This window comes from Dromiciops gliroides, chromosome 1, assembly GCF_019393635.1.
Source record: "Dromiciops gliroides isolate mDroGli1 chromosome 1, mDroGli1.pri, whole genome shotgun sequence".
Lineage (NCBI taxonomy): Eukaryota > Metazoa > Chordata > Mammalia > Microbiotheria > Microbiotheriidae > Dromiciops > Dromiciops gliroides.
This window is the reverse complement of record NC_057861.1, coordinates 646,747,159-646,769,937: the sequence shown is the minus strand read 5'-3', so window position 1 is coordinate 646,769,937 and position 22,779 is coordinate 646,747,159. Positions and strand designations below refer to the sequence as shown.

The following is a 22,779-nucleotide window of genomic DNA, read 5'->3' as shown; positions in this document are numbered from 1 at the left end:
TTTCTTACCTCTTGGGTTTCACTATGATTTTTTTCATTGCCCAGTTAGCTAGAGTAAGGACAACATATTGTATATATTGAAAGAACTACTCTAGTAGAACCTGAGACCTGGATTATTGCCCATGCCCTGTTTGTAACACAATTCATGATTCTACAAAAGTCACTGAAATCCATAGGCCCTATTTCATCATGTATAAAATGAGGGCATTGATTAGAAGAAAAAAATTTAGAAGATTCTTTTTGCTGGCTATGCAAACCTATAAAGTAAGCTAGTACAATACCTGTAGGGTTCACTGAATTATAAGATAATTATGGATACTTAAAACATGAATTCTACTAACTCCAATCACAGAAATAGGTGAGGAAGACAGTAAAAAAGGGAAAATGTAAAAAAAAAAGAAAGGTTATATCTTTATTTCTTATGTTTTCTAATCAGACTGTGTAGGAGAATGTCATCATAAATTATTGTATTTAGAATGGTGACTTACAATCCCCTTGCTGTTTCTTTTCTTTTTTATGTAAAGAAAAACTATTTCTCTACTGTTTCATAAACATTTAGGTTACCTTTCCAAGGAAATGTGAAATAAAATAGGATGTTTCTACTATATGACTTTAACCTTTAAATAAGTAAGATCTGCATTTTCTTGGAGAAATTAATTGTAAGATTATATAACATTTAATATCCTTGTGTTCTTAAGTGCAAGAAATAATAAGGAGATTAGATTTCTTTCTGAATGCCATCAAATGAGAGGCATTTCAATGTGGAGCTTATTTTAAAAAATGTACTATGAGAATGATAGGTAACATCATTTAATATTAATTCATAGAGAAATGACATCCCATCCAGCTGGTTCATGACATAAAAGTGGCCTACCTACAGCCTAACACACCATAGTTTTCTTTTTAATAGGTCTATTACTATACCCTTACTTTACAGCTTCACTGATTTCTGCTTTTGCCATTTAACCTGCTAGAAATTCAATACACAGCCCATCATCATATTAACAAGGACTTACCACTCATAATGAGTATCAGATAGCCAAATTGCGTACCTTTTCTAAATATCACACCTTGGTAGCTATAATAATTCTAAATTAGAAATTCACAGCATTAAAATTTGAGACTGGAAGGCCATCAATTTCAATTCATATCAGAGCAATTCAAAAAAATTTATTTCTGGATTATTATTTTTGGCTGAGCATTTACTTTGCAAGGCACTATGCTAGAGAAAGACACAGTGAAGAATAGTCTCAACCCTAAGAAAGCTTATACTCTATTGTGGGAGGTGGGTCTATGTATAAACAAGTATGTAAATAATCCCTTGAGGAGGGGGTGGTGAATGCTAACAACTAGTGAGACTAGGAAAAAGAATTCTTTAAAAAGTAGCAAATGAGCTGAGCCTTAAAGGAAGTCAGAGATTATTAGAGATGGAAGTGAGGAAGGAGTATATTCAAGTCACAGAGGGTAGATTGTTATAAAGACACAAAGATGGGAGAGATGATATGCTAATTTCATGAAATATCAAGTAAGCCTGTTTGTCCAGAATATAGGAAAATTCACAAAATGGAATAATGTGAAATAAAAGTCTAGAAATATAATCTGAAGCAAGTTCATGAAAGACTTTAAATGCCAAGCTTAGGTGTTTACATTTTATCATAGAGGCAATAGGGAGCCAGTCCTAATGGTTCTCCTTCAGGAAAATGATCCAGGTGCTTTAGGGAACAGTATTTTGGCAGCTTTGTGGAGGATGATTTTTGGAGGCCACAAGTCCAATTGGAAATATGTTGTAACAGGTGATGAAGGCCCCCAATAGGAGTGTAGCCAATTTGAGTGGAGAGGAGATTCATGGGGGAAACACTACAGAACTAGGATCAACAAGAATTAACAGATATATTAACCTAGCCTAGCAAGGATTCTTACTTTTTAGAAAAGTGCAATTTAAATAAAAAGCAAAACTGATTGCTATTGGATTGCTAAATGAAACCCATTAAAAGCAGAATAATTGAATCCTACATAGCTTCCTTTAATTAGGAAGTCCTGACTCACAAATAGATAGGGAATTTACTGTATTTATAATAATCCCTTGTGCTGGTTAGTAAGAAAACAAAAGAGTGTCATAACCAAATATAGAACAAATATAACAAAAGTATTGGGATTCTTCTCTGAGAATGGAAATTCTTAATCACTTTCTTAAAATGTACTAACATACTGTTAGTGAAATATGTAATCTAATATAAATGAGACCACCTTGCATGGCCCTGATCAAATAAAGTCACTTTTATCATTCCAATAAATCAATAAGAATGAACAAAAATGAATGTTTGTGCTTTAAAACCATTTTAAAATCATTTTTTAGTTGTGAAAAATGAACCAAAATGAAATCCAATTAACAATAAAACTCTTAATTTAAAAGTCAGGGGAAATGTCCAACTAAAATAATGCCATTACATTTCTCTGACTTTCTCACATCTCATTGTCCATATATTTTGGTAACTTGAATTATTTGTATTTCTGAAAGGTGTTGTGTTCTTTTGAATTAAGAAAAAAACATGAAGGAGGGAAGAAAAGACCAATCAGAATGCTAAACATTGGTGATGTTTAAACACAACAGGGGTTAATAAATTACCTTGTCAACATTCAATTATACGTAGGGCAGAAGGAATTTTCAGAAATAAAGGAGGCCATTGATGCCTTGTATGGTGTTAATTATTTTTTTTCAAAAATACTATCTTGTCAGTATTATAGAAGAGTGATTGGCATTGTAAAATTTAGATGAATTCCACATAGTAGGAGCAGATTAAATCATAAAATTTGCTGGAATCTGCTTTTTCTCTTTACAACTTTTCATTTCTTCATTACATAACTAGAATCATAGAAGCTTGTGGTTATAAAGGATCTCAAAGGACATGTAGTCTAACTTGCATCTGGTCAGAGAGTCCTCTGTAATATCTCTGAAAAATGTCCATCTGGACTTCACTTGAAAACCTCCAGTAATTGGGAATTCACTGCTCTACAAGCCAGCACACACTATTTTATTATAGCTCTGATTTTTTTTTTTATGTTGAATCAAAACATTTGTTTTCTAAATTTCCACCCTTTCCCTCTGGTCCTTCATTATTGGACTGTCACAAGTTGGCTGTAACATATTCCCATTGATGGCTTATGTAAAAAAGTAGCGTTAAGGGAGAGCATCAAGGAAATGTATGATTAGGAAAAAAGACAAAATAGTTTTGTTACTAGAGAGAATGATGACAGATATATTGATGTTATACTTTATATTGGGTTTTTTTATTCTTCATTCCCGAAGAGGACCAGGATTTTGGGGTGATATTATCCTGGTTCCCCGCCGGGGTGGGACAGACGAATTCCCCCCTAGGTCCCACTGATACCCCTGCAGTGATATTATCAATTGTAGTGAATTGGATTTAAGTGAGGGAGGACTGTGCAAGGTCTCCAACCTCACACTCTCCTCCAAAGCCATGATTCCAGTGGCAAGATATACATCAGGAGGACTGGAAATGGCCATGGATGTTTGAGGCAATTGGGGCTAAGTGACTGGCCCAGGATCACACAGCTACCAAGTGTCTGAGATAAAATTTAAACTCAGGTTCTCTCAACCTCAGGGCTACTACTTTATCCACTGTGCTACCTAGCTGCTCCTAATGTTATACACCTGAAATATAAAAGACCTGAAGGAAGGCCTGCGAGAAGTTGGGTAGATTTTCTGAGTATATAAATGGGGGTACAATGGGAGGGGAAGAGGTATTTAGGAGAAGAATATGAAAGCATGAAAAGGCATAGATACTGTACAGTCTGTGTGTCATGCCCCATAATCATGAGGTCATAGATGCATTAATATATCAGATACATCCACCCATGTTGTATAAAGTTATCTTCTTTTCAGGGTAAATATAGTTCCTGAAGAGCTGGAAGGAACATAAAGAATCATATTGTTCAAACCTTTCATTTCCTTATTCATATAAGAAAATCAAGACCCTAAAAAGTAACTTATTCAAAGATACACAGAGCCAGGGTTTGAATTTAGGTCCTTTGAAAACAAATTAAAGTTCTTTTGAAAATTCTATATGTTCCTGGCTTGCCTTTCTCTGGATGGGTACCATGTTGTAATGTCTTTCTTAACTGGTGGCACATAGAACTTAAACACAGTATAAGAGATGGGGTATACCTAGTTCCAAGTATAATAGAACTCTAACTTCATGAGTTCTGGACCCTGTCCTTCTTAAATTCATATTTGGTTGCTTGTGTGTTGTTTTATTTTTTTGATACTTCATGCCATACTATTGCTAAATATTGACCTTTTAATTCACTACAATTTTATTTCATAAACTCTATTATAGCTATCATTGTCTCCCTCTTCCTATGTTAGCCTAGTAGTTTTGTTTTTCCTGTAGGATTTTATCCCTAATTGATTTCATCATATTATATTCAGCCCTTCACTCAAGATCAGGCAATATATTTCTGAATCATTATTCCATCATCCACCAAGTTAGTTACCTTTCCATGTTTTTATTGTAAATTTCTAAAGAACACACACCACAAATTCTCCTGCATTATAAAATCCCTGGGATATAGGCCATGTTTTCACCAGTTAGGTAATAAATAAATGTTAACTCATGATGATATAATTACTTCAAGAAACTATTATCTATCATTGCATTATGAAGATTTGAAGTAAATTAACATATTGTTCCCTGATGCATTCATCCAAATTTCTCAATATTATAAACACAATCCTGATAAGGTTTCCATGTGAAGTGTGATGTGGAATATGAAGAATCTTGTCTATTTATCGCAGAGCAAATAATAAAAAAAAACTTATCTGCGGGAAATTTGTAAAATTCTTTATGTTTGTCTGTGGAATCTCCAAATTCCCCCTTCTCTGTTTTCCCTCTTGCCGTTCCTTTTCTAACACTTTACCATTCCTTACTTCCAACCTTTTATCAGAATATGAAAGAATCTAATACCATTATTGTACTTTCGACTCATATGGATTCACACCAAATTAATTCTCCATGATATTTCCATTTTTATTTTAATCTTTAGCTATCAAACAAAAATTATTTTTATCCTTAAAGGAATTTCAGAGAATACCAGAAGTTGAGGATTATAGAAAGATAACAAATGTATTATATATACTATATATATGTATATATTTCTCTATCTCTCTGTGTATATATATATGCACACATATATGTATATCAATCTATTATCCATATCTATATCTACCTATGTGCATATATATATATATATATATATATATGTGTGTGTGTGTGTGTGTGTGTGTGTGTGTGTGTGTGTGTGTGTGAAAATACCACCCCTGTATAGATATAGATATGGATATGGGTATAGATATATCTGTATCTATATAACAGGAGTGGCATTTTTATGAACCCTAACATTATAATATTCCTAAAGATGATACTGGTGATTAGTCACGTTGTGGAACTTGTACAAGAAGGGAGAGCAGGGTGCCTTAGCTGGCCTTTACACCTTTTATCATTTATTATTAATCTTTCCATTCTCATCCTATGCTCAACAGCTATACCCCTCCACCACCAGATGCTGAGGAAACAGGGGCTGATCTCATGGAATACATCCTTTACTTTTACTTTCCTGTTCCCTCATCTCTGTACTAGGTTCCACCCCCACTACCCGCACCACCATCAACTTAGTGAGGATTTTATTACACATACACACAATAAGCAAGTAGTTCGTAGGACTATGTCCCAGAATTTATATTCATTCAAGATTTTCAGTACTCAGAACATCTTGATAACGAGTAACATTGCCAAAAGTTGTGTGTGGCAGAGGGAGAAGGGGTTTATTAAGACTAAAAAGTTGAGGGGGCAACTAGGAGGTGCAGTGGATAGAGCACTGACCCTGGATTCAGGAGGACCTGAGTTCAAATCCAGCCTTGGACACTTGACACTTATTAGCTGTGTGACCCTGTTAAGCCTCACTGCCCCACTCCCCTTCCCCCCCCCCCAAAAAAAAGACTAAAAAGATGAAAGTTCAGTGAATTGCACATAGTAGGCACTTTATTTAATTTAATCAAATATTTGGTTAGAAAAAAAGAAGCTCAGCTCTGGCAAAAGGCTTATTTGATAATGATTACTAAATAGTATATATTATCAAGGGAAAATGGTTCTAGCATTTTCTAGGTATATGAGTGAACAAGTCATTTAACTTGGGTGACTCAACTTCCCCATATATAAAATGAGCTGTTATATGACATACTTCAGAGAATAATTGTGAAGAAATTGAGTTAGAAAACTCAAATGTTTCATCAATATCAACTATTATTAATAATAATTATGATTTTAAAATCGATACCAATTACAGATACCAGATGACTAGCAAAGTGAGAAAAGAAAAAATTTTAATTGGATTTTGTTTGCATGCAAAGTAAAAGAACTAGTTATTAATTTAAACCATATACAATTTATACTCATTTTCCCTATTATATAGTGATGAGTTTAAACTATATAAGCAAGCTTAATTTTATCAGTCATTAGAACATAACTTTGTTTTCCATCTTTGTGTATATGAATTTGCATATGTGTATATATATATACACACTAAGACGTATATAATCTGTGAATTTTGATGCTATGGATATCTGTTGTGAATATGGTAGCCTCACAGCTTTTAATAAAAGAAATATTGACTGTTATATAAGATATCAAGATTGTAATTATAAAATATTTATATATTTATGTTATAAATTCAAATTATTCATTCCAGGTTACAAGAGTTGTGAAGTATCATATAGAAAATATTATTTAACTTTCTTTTGGTGTTAAAATGTATTTTTCCCATCACTACATATTTGAGTAATTCCATATTGATTTTTAATCCCTAACTTTGAAGGCGAGATTATAAATATTCTAGTTTCATTGGAATAATGGTCTATACATATGTGATAGATTAACGTAAATAAATGATATACAAAATGCTTCATACTCAACTCACTTCTCATATCTGTACTCTGACTTGTATGTTTTGTATGTACAGTTATTATAGTAATATTTATATATGTACAGCAATCTTTTAATGGATATCATATGATGATATAATATTCATTATAAACTCCTCCCTGCTTCCTTTGTTTTTGGAGAACATGTCAATAATAAGACAGTTAAATAGTTGTAGGAGTAACTTTGATTTATTTTTTCAAATGTGAAAAATATGCGAGTTTAGTGACCAGAGCCTTTAGTGATAAATGAGTTGTCTTTCCCTCCCATAATATAGCTCCTTTCTCTCCTAAAGTTTCCTGCTTACACACTGAGAAACTCCAATGTATATTCAGTTGCAAATGAAAATTTGAAGCAAAGAAAGTGCCAGGCTGGGTGGTTTTATGGTGCGAACATGTCCATTGGGTACCTCCATGAAACCACTAAACTGTTAAACTGCATTAACAAGTTGCAGTTTGTGCCTTCTTTCACTAAAGATTATTAGTAGGAGCAGTAGTCAGAAACACAAATCAGAAAAAGTCTATAATGTCAAATAGATGAGACATAAAGTATTTTACTTGTTCAATTAAGAAAGATGAAAGGCTAGTGTATTCCTAGTTTTAAGAGGCAATGGTAATAACTTTAAAAGGAACATATTATTTACCAGTTACATAATTATAATATGTATTATTGTAGTCCTATAATCTCTTATTCTAAAGACTATCTTCGATGCTTCTTTGTGTCATGAAGGTGATTCTGGGTCCTTAACTGTAAAACAAAAGCTTTGTCTAGTAATATGAAATTGGAATATCATTGGGTACAGCCATACAATGGGTCATGTGTTTGTTACTGAAGAACTAAACTAATTTTTAGAGGCTCATTAGCGAGCTGGCCACAGGGTTCATAAATTTTGGCTACAGCTACTTTCAAAGGCTGTCTTCCAAGTCTTGGAATAGTTGTGGGTAATTCAAAGGTGGAAATATATGCACTGAAAAACTCATGGATTCTTAAAATGTTAAGAATTATATTGTGATCAATTTTTCGTAAAAGCCTATAATCTTGAATAGGACTCTTGCTTCATATGATTATAATGTGATTTATAACCAGGTGCCATGCTATTAACTAGTATTAGGGAAGGCATTCTGGATTCATTTTACAAGGCCTACTTTTATTTATTTAGCAAATAATTATTTGCAAATGCTTACTTCACTGAAGTCCAGTGAAAATTGCACTAGCCTAATCTTTGGAAGTATTAGATTGAATCTAATCTTGGGTACTTTCTAGTTTTATGTCCCTGGGGAAGTCACCTGGAATCTTTTGAATTTCACTTTTCCCACTTGTAACCTCACAGAGTTGTTGTAAATATAATATTTTGCAGCACTGTCTAAATGTGAGTTTTTACTAGAAGTGAGGGATTTTAGAGGGTGGTTTTTTTTTGTTTTTGTTTTTGTTTTTTTCAATGAGCAACTGATGTCAGACCCAGTGGACTATTTACTGTGACACCTATCTGGAAGATATGCTTGAGTTATTCCTGGATTCTGGATATTTCTCTCCTTTTTGGGGAAAAAAAATGATGTGGGCCCTAGGATACTTCTTAATATTCTTGTGTTTAGTCAATTGAGGGATAACAGCTCACATTTCTTTGGTGGTCTCTATTTTTTCAAAACACTTACAAAGCCTTACTCTATAAGGCAGTGATGTTATTTTTTCATATAAGGGAACTGAGGCACAGAGTGGTCAAAAGTCTTAGGGGTAGCTAGGTGGTGCAGTGGATAAAGCACTGGCTCTGGATTCAGGAGGACCTGAGCTCAAATCTGGTCTCAGAAAATTGACACTTACTAGCTGTATGACCCTGGGCAAATCACTTAACCCTCATTGCCCCACCCAAAAAAAAAAAAGTCTTGCCCAACAAAGCACACAAAACTCATAATAATCACACCTCGGCCTAATATCCATGTTATTCACCTCTAAATCCATTAATCTGTGTGTTCCACCATACTACCTCTAATTGACTTCTTCACTGATAGGCCTTTATCACTTAGGAGAATTTGGTTACAATGTGTTGAGTTAGAATTCAGAAGGCTAAAATATTTTTTAAGAGCATTCATGTGTCTGTGTGACTGACCATGTGACCGAGTGTGAGTGTGTGTGTGTGTGTGTGTGTGAGACAGAGAGAGAGAGAGAGAGAGAGAGAGAGAGAGAGAGAGAGGGAGGGAGGGAGAGGGAGGAAGGGAATTGAGGAACATGGAAGCGTAAAATAAATTAGATACAAGCAAGAGTAAATCCTGGATTTATGTCTTCAGTAGTAATGATGAACCAAAAGACCTTGCTCTCAGATGTAACACAACAGATGTTATCACCATAGAATGACTTTTAGATCTTGACAAAATTCTCTGCACAAACTTATTTGTGTATGTCCATGAGTTTAATTGTACTTTGGAAATATTGATTTTTTTTTTCAGTTTCCCCAGTTTTATTAAAATATTGTGCTGATCACAGGGAGAAGCACACAAAGGTGTCTCCAATATTGAATTATTTTAAAAAGTCGATTAATACATCTATGTATTAATCCTCCCATACATCTATGTCTTCTGTAGCATCTTACCACATGATGTCCTATAAAATTTACATAATAATTCCAGGAATATATGGTTGTTCATAGAGCTTTGCAACTAGATGAAGAGGTCCTCAGACAAGATCTTGAAAGAGAAAAACAACAACAACAACAAAAACCAACTAAAATCATTGTCCAATTAAAACTTTTTGGAGCCCTGAAGTACCAATGCTTTCTTGTATCATGTAATTTATCATTAAAAAAACAAAAAAAGGTATGGAATCTTACTAAAAAATTCTTTCCAAAATATAGCAGTACATGTCAATATAAAACAGAATTAGTATTCCATTTTATTTATAAGTTTTTAGCATCGTAATTTATTTTTAAAAGTTGATATATGTAATGATTGGAATGACACCACCTGCTGGAGACTTACTGTAGAAAAGCTCAGCCATGAGGTAAAGGTCTCTGAGGGCAAGACCATGTGTCTTTTCTTTGGCGTCAAGAAGTGACATTTGCTGGTGGGAGGAAGAAGGGGGTGGCTGGTGCTCTAACTCACTCTCTTTCCTGAGGACTCTGGTGGAGAAGAGAGCTAGAAATGCACTCTCCCTTTAATAGACAGGTGAATGTAGGCCTTTCTCTCTCTCTTTACCAAGTTCTTATTCTCCTTAATAAATGCTTAAAAGTCTAACTCTTGCTACAGCTTATGATTTATTGGTGACCACTCATTAGATATTTTAGACAGTAAAGCTAGAATTTTAACCCCTTACAAATAACAAACATAAATGCTTCATACTTCTCTATTTTATTTTTGTAACATAAAGCTTGATAAAGTTATTTTAAAAATCTGAATTTAGAAAGTTTTAAAATGGTTTTCTAAATTGAATGGAAGTATAGTAAATAGAAACCAAAAAGAGGGAATTTGAAGGAAGCTAATAATAATGAAATACAAATTCTTATTAAAGTAATCTATTTTCCCAGATAACTTATGAATAATAGTCTCAATTAAGTATAACAATGCAAATAAGTGCCATAGGAACTTCAAGAAAAATATAGCATATATAAAGTAAAAAATGCATTTACTATATTAATTACATTAACTCTCTATATAATATATATATTCCATATATCTTACATAATTTAACTTTCTGTACAAAGTCCTAAAAATTTGTTTCAACGTATCCATTTGTAAATATTGCTGGTTCATAGAAAATTCTATAAAACCACCATTTAGGTCCTCATTAATTATGTTTATATTAATAATATATTTCCTTGTTTCTTTGTTTTTGAACCACTTACTAAAGTCCTTAAGAATTAAGACAGAATCACTGACAAAGTCTCCTAATTACAAGGAGATACCAACAAGTTACACTGAGGTGTAAACAGCATTCCTTTGCATGTGTCAGAAACAAAACCAGGATGGGTTGGAGGATCCTACAAGCCTGCTTATTATATGCCTATTAATGGGGCTGTAGTCATGTATGGGAGGACTGATGCATTACTGTTAAATGGTTTTGTACTCTGAAATTGATGATTGACTCATTAAAGGTCTTTAGCTCTTATAGTGGCATTTATCTGCATCCCCCTACACTCTGGCAAAACATTGCCACATGTAAATATGGGATCATAAATTAGAACTCAAAGGGACTTTAGAAGCCATAGAGTAAAAATCTTCATTTTTTAGATGAGGAAACTGAAGCAGCCACAGAAAGGATGTGACTTAATCATTCACTCAGGTAATAAATAGGTGCCTGACATAGGGTTTGAGCTTGCAGCCCAGCATTCTAACCACTACATTGACAGCTGCCATGCTGTGCCATTGTGAGGTGAGACAACATTTAATATGGAGGTCAGCTGTAGCATCTAACTGAACCTATACTCTAGAACAGGGCTTCTTAAACTTTTTCCACTCAAGACCCCTTTTCGCCCAAGAAATTTTTACACAACCCCAGGTATATAGGTATATACAATAGGTGTACATAATCTTTTACTGTTGCCAAATTTTTTCAACCCTCACATTCAGTTTTGGGACCCCACATGGGGTTATATACAAATACAAAATGCACTAGAAAGTTAGTAAAGTTTAGTGAATAGGCCAATGACATCATCAGACCTGTGTTTTAGGAAAAAATCACTTCAGTGACTGAATGGAAGATAGATTGGACTGGGGAGAGACTTGAGTCAGGCAGACTCACCAGTGGGCTGTTGTAGTAATTAAGGCATGAGGCAATGAGGGACTATATCGGAGTGGTGACAGTGTCAGAGGAGAGAAGGGATATATTCAAGAGATGTGACAAAGTGAAATCAACAGGCCTCAACAATGGCTTGGATATGGGTGGTGGGAGATAGTGAGGAATCCATGATAACTTTTAGGTTGTGAGTGAGAAACACTTGGAGGATAGTGTTACCCTTTACAGTAATAGGGAAGGGAGGAAGTGGGGGAGAAGATTTAAAGGGAGTGATAATGAGTTACATTTTGGACAAACTGAGTTTGAAATGTCGACTGGACATGCACTTTTAGATGTCTGAAAGATATTGGAGATGTGAGATGGGAAATCAGTGAAGAGATTGGGGCAAGAAAGGGAGATTTGAAAATATTCTTCATAGAAATGGTAATTAAATTAATGGTTGATGATGAGTTCACTAAGTGAATGAGTATAGAGGGAAGAGAGAAGAAATGTGTGAGGGAAGAAAAAATGGAGGCACTTATTCTAGACGGCATTTTTAAGGAGTTTAGCTACAAGAATCAGAAAAGATATGCGATGATAGCAAAGATCTCTTGGATAAAGAGGGATTTTTCAGCATAAGAGAGAGATGGACATGTTTGTAGGCAGTAGAATTGAGCCAATGGAGATGGCAAAATTGAAAATAAGTAGAGTGTGAATGACAGAGGGGACAAAATGTTGGAAGAGGGGGGATAGAATGGGATCACTTGAACAAATAGAGGGTTTAGCCTTAGTTTGGAGTAAGGCCACTTCATTGTGTGAAACAAGTGAAGGATAAGAACGTAGCAGCAGGCACTTGAATGATAGGAGATGAAAAAGAGGGAAGAAGAAGGAGTTCAGGGTAAATGGCCTCAATTTCTTCCTGTAAAGGATGAGGCAAGGTTCTCAGCTGAGAGAATAGGGGGAAGGGGAGCTACAGGACGTTTGAGGAGGGATGGAAAGATTCAGAAGAACTGCTGTGAAGAGTGGGATAATAAAGCAGATATAGTAGGATTGCCTGACAGCAGTAATGGGTCAATTGAGGTTATGTAACATAGATTTGCAGTGGATTTGATCAGAATGGTTCTGTGATTTTCTTGACTTTTGTTCAGCAGCACGTGTAGGTGAAGAATGGTGGGAGTGATCCAAGGATGAGCCTTGGATGGGTATAATCAGCAATATGATAAGGGTGGGAAGCTAGGGATTCAGGAGGGAAGGACAGTGTAGAGTTGAATTGGTTCACCATGGAGTCAAAATGGGAAAAAGCAGAAATAGTGCAGGGCAAATGGTCTGAGAGAGAATTGAGAGGTTAAGAGAGTAGAGGTCATGGTGTGGGTAAAGAGCAGGGTTATGTAAAGGAAGGCAAAGGGAGAGGTTAAAAGACAATAGATTATGGTCAGATAAAAGGATTTCAGAATTCTTAAATAGGTGGAACATTTGTGGGTGATGGCAAGATTAAGGATTTAATCACCTTTGGGTATAGCTGAGGCAGGCTGGAGGAGTAACTCATGTGAGGTGAGTAAATTGAGGAATTAAGTGGTTAGTGTATTTGAAGGAGAATTAATATGTATGTTAAAGTCAGCAAGTATGAAGAGAGGAGTTGGGGAGGAGAGAAAAATTCTAAGCCAGCTATTGAATTAATTGATGAAGGAAGAGGAGGAATCTGGGATGTCCATAGACCCTAGCTTCTTAAACTGTAGATCACAACCCCATAGAGGGTCATGTAACTGAATGTAGGGGTTGTGAAATATTTGGCAACAGTAAAATGTTATGTATACCTCTTTTATATACCTATATATCTGGGGTCGAGTAAAAATTTCTTGGACAAAAAAGGAGTTTCAAGTGGAAAAAATATAAGCCCTGCTGTAGACAACAGCTACCAGGATTTTGCTTGAGTGGGTGGTAGATATGAATAGCATTAACCTCAAAGGAAGAAAGATTAGTGAGGGATGGAGAAAGGGGAAGAACTTAGAAGTGCTAATGAACCTAGAAGTGCTAATGGGGCTCAAGGAGTAATTACAACTGCCCTGCTTTGACCATTGAGCCAAGGAGAATGAATGCAAGTGTAGCCAATCATGGAAAGGGTGGCCATGAAAGCTGTGTCATCACAAGAGAGCCAGTTTATACTAAGAGCTAGTATATAGAAGGAATGGGAGAGGAATAAATTTAAGATGAAGGAAAATATGTTGTCTATTGAGCAGGCATTCCAGAGGGTACAACAGAAGGGCTAGGTGGAAGTAGGATGAAACTTTGTAATGGGAAAGTTTAGGGTATTGGGAATTAGTATTCAGATGGTAGAGTAGAGTGGGTATTGGAAGATGACCTACAGGAGTTTAGGGTCACTGGAATGTGAAGTATGGCCAGGTTTGAAAATGGTCATCATTGGATGAAGGTTGCCACACCTCTATCCTCAAATGACAGGCATAGCCGGAGATGGGAGGCCTCAAGTTGACAGCAGGGTTGCGCTTCTTTGTACTGGAGTTTCTGCCCATCCCATTTGGGAGAGTGGGCTGGCAACAGGAGGTGGAAGATGCCTTTTATTAGTACAGAAAGAAGAGTTTGCTTTGGAGCAAATGAAAGATCCCTGCTCTGGCCACTAGCATCCTTCCTCAGGGAATATACTCTGCTGAGCAGGAGGTGGAAGGCTTAGGGCATAAGTGTGCCTGTGTTCTGAGGTCTTCTCACCTGAGGAGACTGACTATGAGGCATCAGAAAGAAGTGATAAACTCCTTATGCAGTTCAGAGATACCTAACCTGATCCCTAGGTAGCTTTTGCACCCAATAATAACTCCATTTTAGATGACAGAACATTGAATCTCCTCAGAGAAGGTAGCAGATATACTAAGCAGATTGCCAAAACTCTTCTGTCATTTCTTTCATACTACATAGCTGTGATAGTAGCTTCATTTTTCAAGGAATGATGAGTTTTGGTAAATAGATAGAAATTGGTCTAGCATGCAGGTCATTGGTCCAGTAGAAATTGAAATGTTTACTGTTAATTATATGAATAATTCCCCTGCTCTCTTTTTCTGTAAAGATTTCTTATTTAGTATTATAATGAGAAATTGAAACTTCATAAATGTTTCCTTCTTCTTCATTCTGACCTAAGGCATCTTAAAGACTAGAGTAGTGGTCTCAAATTCATATTACATATTTGCTTTAAATCTACAGACATATATTTGCAATTAAGGCAATAAGGTGGTATAGTGGATAGAGCATCAGGCCTACAGTGTGGAAGACTCACTGAATTCAAATCCAGCCTCAGACATTTTGTCTCTGTGTGACCCTGGGCACTTAAGCTCTGTTTGTCTCCATTTCTTCATGTGTAAAATGAGCTGGGGGAAAAAATGGTGAACTACCCAGTATCTTTTCCAAGAAAACTCTAAATGAGATCACAAAGAGTTGGACATGACTGAAAAATGGCTGAACAATAATTAAAAAATGTGCACTACTGCTATCAAAAATATTTGTTTCTCTTTACTGAAATGATAATTCAATTAAATATTTGTCTGGACATAGGTCAAATGCATAATATATTATGAAGGCTTGCAAACAGTCCTACGGGACCCCTTGTGGTTTTCAGATCATAATTATCTACCAATATTCTCTTCTCTTCAATCTCTCCTAAAGTTATCTACATATATTTATATATTACTTCTTTCATAAATGTGTGTATATATATACATGCATATACATATAGGTAGGCATAAAAGAATAGATAGATTCACATGAAAGATTCACAGAAAATAAGTTAATGATAACAGGCCAGTGGTTGTTTCCAAAATCTTTTCAGGTGCTATAAATGTTTCTCATTTTGGATAAATGGTCCTCAATTCAAAAGTTTCTGCCCACAGAATCAGCAATAGATTTTACTCATGAGACATTCTTTCTGTTCCTATTGAGTCCTTCCTAGCATTGTAGATGAGGACAGACAAGACCAATATAGTGTTTTTACCAAACCATTGGGAATAAATTATAATTTATACTTTTTCCCCCAAAGACTGGTTATGGTACTATCTCAGGAGTTAGAATGGCATGAAACCATGTTGCAATTTCATCCTTTAATGCTCTGATTTTTAAAGGAAGTGATTCTACTTAGTATAAAAGGGAAATTGTTTATTAAAATGTATGGATTGTCTCCTCCTGACATTCTAGCTGCAAATAATGCAAGAGTAAACAGTTTAGTAATTTCAATTAATTCTGAAGTGTAGCTTTAATTTTTTTTTCTAATTAGAGCAGGTATTCCTAAATCTGGGACTTCAAGGGAAAGTTAATGAAAGCTTTGCAGCTAATATTATGGACCTGCTGTTGATGAGAAGAATGCCTTAATTATTTTTTTTTCCTAATTTAGAATGAGCTTTTAAATTTCTTAAAAAAAAAAGAAAAGAAAACATTTCCAGGTCAAGCATTGTTTTGTTTTGTTTTTTAATGAACTTGACTTGACATTATTATTATTACTATTATTTTTATTATTAATAATAAAGTTAACCTTGTTATAACATAGCAGTAAATTACTAGTTTATTTTTAAAAGGAGTACAAACTGAATTTTTACTTTCATTGAATAGATGCAGTAGAAAAATTAAATGGTGAATAAACTCAAAGAATAATCCTATAAATTATTTCACTCGATAAAATTATTAATATTTTATTTTTTGTTCTTCGGTCATTATAGTCATGTCCTACTTTTCATGAACTTATTTGTTTTGTGTGTTTTTGTGTGTTGTTTTGGTTTTTTTTTTTTTTTTTGCAAAGTTACTAGAGTGGTTTGCCATTTCTTTCTTCAGTTCATTTTAGAAATGAGGAGGCTGAGGCAAATAGGGTTAAATGACTTGCCCAGGGTCACACAGGTAGTAAGTGTCTAATGCTAGATTTAAACTCAGGAAGATGAGTCTTCCTGACTCAAAGCCCATCACTTTATCCATTGCACATCATATGTGGCATATATATATATATGTGTGTGTGTGTGTCTGTGTGTATATATACATACACACATATACATACATATATACACATATATAAGTACACATACACATATGTAGATGTAGATATATAGAGAGAGATGTAGATATATTATATATATTACATATGAAAATATTATTTCCTATTTCCTCATCTAATAAACCATAATTTTTAAAATGTTTTAACTTTAAAAAGGTCAAAAGAACTAAAACATTTCATATTTTATTACTAAAAATGTTTAAGGGAAGTCAAGGCAGTGTATCATATGCAAAATACAATAAGAAAATATCTGTAAAAGACAAAAGGTGGAAAGCTTCTTACCAGCAAATATTAAAATAGTCTACTACATGCAGAAATTTCAATTTTTATAGTGTGTTTTATTTCTATATTAATTTACAATAAAACAAGCTATTTTTCCCTATTGATGTGTGCTTCCATTGCTTCTTCTTTCTTATCCTGATGTCTTTTCCTTCCTCTGGGGGTTCTTCTGCTACAATTTAAATGTTTTCCTCCTTGTCTTGTCCTCAGTAGAAATGAAGAACAGCTGCTTTTCCAGTACCTGTATGATAGGTTTTTGAAGGCTGTGTGGAATTTTCTATTCTTTCTTCTAGTGAAATTCCCCTAGGTTCTTTATCTTTCTTTACTATTTCATAGCGTGGATACTCCTCTTTCTCTTCCTCAACCATTTACTTTCCTTCTATTCTCTTCTAAGGTTGCCCTATTTCATTTGAACTCCATGGCAAAAAGTAAATAAATTCCTCAAATCTTCTAAGTAAAGTCAAGGTTTCCTAGTTTGTGGATGGCAAATCATGCTTCTATAATGTTCCAATATCACACCACAAAGATCTCTAACTTTTAGTGGCTGGAGCACTCCTTCTACTGTTGCACCTTAAAACCATTCCAAACCTTAACCTTAAAAGTTTGCTTTTTTCCTTCTCCCACCCCACTTTTCACACTATAACTTACCACTGGATGGCCAGAGCACTAGTGGAAACCAAAGAACAAGTTTGGTTCTCAAAGAAAATAGAGCCCATCACCATAGTTAAAATCTTTCCAACTTGTTAAGATCTTTACAAGCATTATTAAGGACCAGTGATATGTGTGTATACACATGCATAGACATATGTATATACATATATGTTTGTGGGTATGTATAATTGGTAGCTTAACACAAAACTGGGAAGGATAACTGTTCACACTGGATTGAAAAGAGTCAAGCCAAGAAGCAAACTGATCTGAAAGGGCATAACAGGAACTTCAATGGGGGGAAAAAAGTAAAGTTGTGTATTGGAGGGTGCAAAATAAACTATAAAAATTCAATATGGCTTTCCTGGTCCGTTCTGAAGCTTGTGGGAGGCATGAGCCAGATCGCCCCTCTAGGCCAAGATGCTGGTCTCCAGGAGCTGGGTGTGTCTCAAGACTTAAGTGATGCTGTGGCAGCCCTTCGAGAAGTCGAGGTTTGAACCAGGAGCTGAACCTGATCCAGGAATACAGGCTCAGCATCAAGCATGAAGTGTGGTGGGTCAAGTTCATACTGGCCAAGATCCTCAAGGCCAAGGCCACATGGGAGCTGCTGACTCTGGATGAGAAGGACCAGAGCCTGTTCAAAGGCAATGCCCTGCTCCGGAGGCTAGTGTGCCTCAGCGTCCTGGACGAGGGTAAGATGAAGCTGGATTACATCCTGGGCCGGAAGATCCAGGACTTCCTAGAAAGGCGCCTGCAGACTCTGGTCTTCAAGCTGGGCCGGGCCAAGTCCATCCACCATGCTAGGATGCTGATCCTCCAGAGGCACATCAGGGTCCAAAAGAAGGTAGTGAACATCCCCTCTTTCATAGTGCAACTGGACTCCCAGAAGCACATTGACTTCTCCCTGCGCTCACCCTACGAAGGGGGCCAGGCAAGCAGGATCAAGAAGAAGAATGCCAAGAAGGGCCAGAGAGAGGCAGCACTGGGGATGATGAGGAGGAAGATTAAATGCCAGCCCCCCACTTCTGCTCCCCAAAGTTTGCTGCACTGGAATAAAGTTATTTTACTTCTGGAGAAAAATAAAGTTCGATATGGGAGCTATGCTTAAATAAGATTTTACATCTATCTATCTATAAAAAGATTTTCTTTTAAAAAGATCTGGAGGGGGCAGCTAAGTGGAACAGTGAATAAAGCACCAGCCCAGGATTCAGGAGGACATGAGTTCAAATTCAAAATCAGACACGTGACACTTACTAGCTGTGTGACCCTGGGCAAGTCACTTAACCCTCATTGCCCTGCCTCCCCCCCCCCCAAAAAAAAAAGATCTGGAGGTTTAAGAGGACTGTAGTCATCATATATCTCATCAATATGATGTGGAAGCCAAATAGCTGATATAATTTTGAGATGCCTTAAGAAGAACACAACTTTTAGTTTCACTGTGTTTTGTCCATGTCAGACTTCATTTGGAGTAGTATGGTCAGTTTTGGGCACCATGATTTAAGAACATTGATGGATTTCATAGTGTCCAGAGGAAGGTGATTAAGATCATGAAGGCCCTTGAATTCATGTTATATGGGGATGAAGAAATGGGTTGAAGAAAATGGGCATGTTTACCTTGGAGAAAAGATAACTCTGGAGGGATATAACTGAAAAGCTATCATGTAAATGAGGGATTAAAATCGTTCTTTTTAGCACGAGGGCATGCTAGAGACTAATTTAGAATTTATATGAGGAACAACTTCCCAACAATTCCTCAAAAGACGCCTTAAGAAGTGGTATGTTTCTGATCGGAAATTTTCAAATAGCTTGGATAGCCCCATACTGAATACATTCTGATGTGGATTTCTCCACATATTTTGTTGTTATTGTTTGGTTGTTTCAGTCATGTCTGACTCTGTGACCTCATTTGGGTTTTTCTTAGCAGAGTTACTAAAGTGGTTTGCTATTTCCTTCTCCAAACCATTTTACAGATGAGGAAGCTGATACAAACAGGGTTAAGTGATTTGCCCAGGGTCATATAACTAGTAAATGTCTGAATTTAACTCAGGAAGATGAGTCTTCCTGACTCCAGGTCCTATGCTCTATCCACTATTCCACCTAGCTACCTGATTCTTTATATAGGGATTGAACTAACTGGCTCCTGAGGTTTCTTCTAACTCAAAGTCTGTGATTCTGAGAAACTAAGTTTCACCTTGTTTTTCAAAGTGTTAACTGCTATACACAAATTGTATTCATTAGTAAATTTTAATACATGCTAATCAACAGAATAAATTGTATAATTATTAAATAACATTTATTTCAAAGGAAGCTATCAATTATAGAAACAGCTGCGTATGATTGAAAGAATACTAGATGGGAGCCAGGGTGGTGGGCAGAGAGGAAGTGCCAGAAAAAAGTAGAGATTTCAGAATACTTGAGTTTGAATCCCAATTTGTCCACTTATCAGCTAAGTGATTATGAAAAAGTTATATAAACTCAAAGAACATATTAAAGACTGGTTGTAAAAGATACAATGTTAATTTTGCTTAAATGAAACTGAAAACCTTTTGTATAAACAAAATCAATACACCTAGGATAAGAGGGAGCATAGTCAAATGGAGAAAAATATATTGTATCAAATTTCTCAGATAAAAGTTTCCATGTAGTAATAATAATAGATACATGTATATATATATATACACATGTATATATTTGTGTGTGTGAATATATATATACATATACATACATACATACATACATACATACATACACACACACACACACATGAGACAGCTAGGTGGCTCAGTGAATACATTACTGGGCCTGGAATAAGGAAAAACCAAGTTCAAATCTGGCCTCAAATACTCACTTGGTTTGTGACCCTGGGCAAGTCACTTAACCTCTCTTTGCCTTAATCAAATAGAGAAGGACATGTCTACTATTCTAGTATATTTACCAAGAACACTCAATACAGGGTCACGAAGAGTTGGACACAACTGAATGATTGATATATTAAATATATGTGTGTGTATACACATACATATATATGTTTATATAACAGATATACATCCCATTTTACAATTAAGTATTTACAATCATGTATTCTTAATTTACACTTAAGTGTGGCATAGAAAGATAGAAAAAACAAACAACAAGAGATGGAAATAGTTATTGTTGGAAATGGTAGTCATCCTTGCCATCGCTGTCATTGCTGTTATCAGTCATCATTGTCGGCATCAGCATCATCACCATAACGATAGATTTTAATTCAAGGACACTGTCAAACATAACAACAATGAAAAAGGTTTTTTGTCTTCATGGGGAATATATTCAATACATAACAAAACCAATCAAGAGTTAGTGAAATGGATGGCACATTACTCATTTTTGGTTATTCCTATGGGCACAAATGATGTTTCTAAAAGGAACCTTTAAAGTATTGTCAATGATTATAAAGCCATGGATAAGAAACTAAAGATAATATGAAAAAAAGTTTATGGATACCTGATGTAGGCCATTGATACAGGAAAGAAAATTTCATTTGGGAAGTGAATAACTGACAAAGAAGGAGGTCTCTGAGAACTAGACTTGAATTTCTGCACATGGCTTACATCATAGGGTGGAGAGATTTCAGAACAGAGGGAGTGCACTTACAAAGGCAGGTAAAAATGAATTTGCCAGATGTCTGACAAATCTAATCAGAAGTTATTCAGACTAAAAAAATAAAAAAAAGTACGAGGAAGGAGAAGAATACCTTTATCTTTGTCCTAATGGTAGATACTGTGGGGGGGAAATAGCAGCTAAAAGACCAATAAATTCCCAGGAAACAAAAATTAAGACAGGAGCCAGTAGCACCATTCATGGGTTTATGTATCTTTGCATAATTTGTCAGTGCTTAGGAAATGAAAAAGAACAGCTAGAGGCTCCATTATAAGACAGGAAATTTGACTTCATGGTAACCATTGAGACTTGGTTTGTTAAAAGATATGACTGGATCATTGCTCTGAATGGGTATATATTATCCCAGCACTTAGCACATTGCTTAATTAATGATTATTGACTAACAAAAGAAATGAGTTAAGGGGTGGTGGTATAGCATTGTGTTTTAAGAAGTTGTGTCTGGGGGACAGCTAGGTGGCACAGTGGATAAAGCACTGGCCCTGGATTCAGGAGGACCTGAGTTCAAAGCCAGCCTCAGACAGACACTTGACACTTACTAGCTGTGTGACCCTGGGCAAGTCACTTAACCCCCATTGCCCTGGGGAAAAAAGAAGAAGAAGAAGAAGAAGAAGGAGGAGGAGGAGGAGGAGGAGGAGGAGGAGGAGGAGGAGGAGGAGGAGGAGGAGGAGGAGGAGGAGGAGGAGGAGGAGGAGGAGGAGGAGGAGGAGGAGGAGGAGGAGGAGGAGGAGGAGAAGAAGGAGGAGAAGAAGGAGGAGAAGAAGGAGAAGAAGAAGTAGAAGAAGAAGTAGAAGAAGTAGAAGAAGTAGAAGAAGAAGTAGAAGAAGTAGTAGAAGTTGTGTCCATGTAAGGAAATTCAGGAATCAGAGAGGGGGAAAATATCTGGGCGAAAAAGGCAGCATAAATAGAAGCTTTTTTATTGACATAAGCTATTAACTCTCCAAAGAAGAAAAAGAAACAGATAAAAAACATGTCACATAGAAATAGTGATGGGGATTTCAGTTATCCATATACTTTTTGGAGTTGTCCCTTGCTTTCTGGTAGTCAGTAACTAATAACTTCTATACTTGATTTTCTTTTCATTTCATTCTTCACAAGGTGAAGGAAATAAAAAGGGAAAATTTTATCTGAATCTGATTCTAACGAAGGAAAGGAACTGGTTGCTAGGGTGGAAATGATGGAAACTTTTAGGGAAATGGTGATTACATCTTCAATAGAGAAGAAGAAAACTGAACATAATCTGACATCCCCATAAATTTGGAAAAAAATAGATTTCAATGGGTTCAGAGGAAATGTAGGCAGGATAAATGGAATAAAATTTTTCAAGGAAATCAGCCAGTAAATTGCTCAAGAATGAAATTTTTAGGGGCGGCTAGGTGGCGCAGTGGATAAAGCACCGGCCTTGGATTCAGGAGTAACTGAGTTCAAATCCGGCCTCAGACACTTGACTTACCAGCTGTGTGAC

At 35.7% G+C, this 22,779-nt stretch overlaps 1 protein-coding gene and 1 pseudogene across 1 annotated transcript in view; both read left to right on the top strand.

Annotated features, from left to right (window-relative positions):
* PTPRD (protein tyrosine phosphatase receptor type D) overlaps nucleotides 1-22,779 on the top strand; it is a 2,680,207-nt gene that overhangs the window by 4,426 nt on the left and 2,653,002 nt on the right.
* On the top strand, nucleotides 18,078-18,665 carry LOC122731719 (annotated as a pseudogene).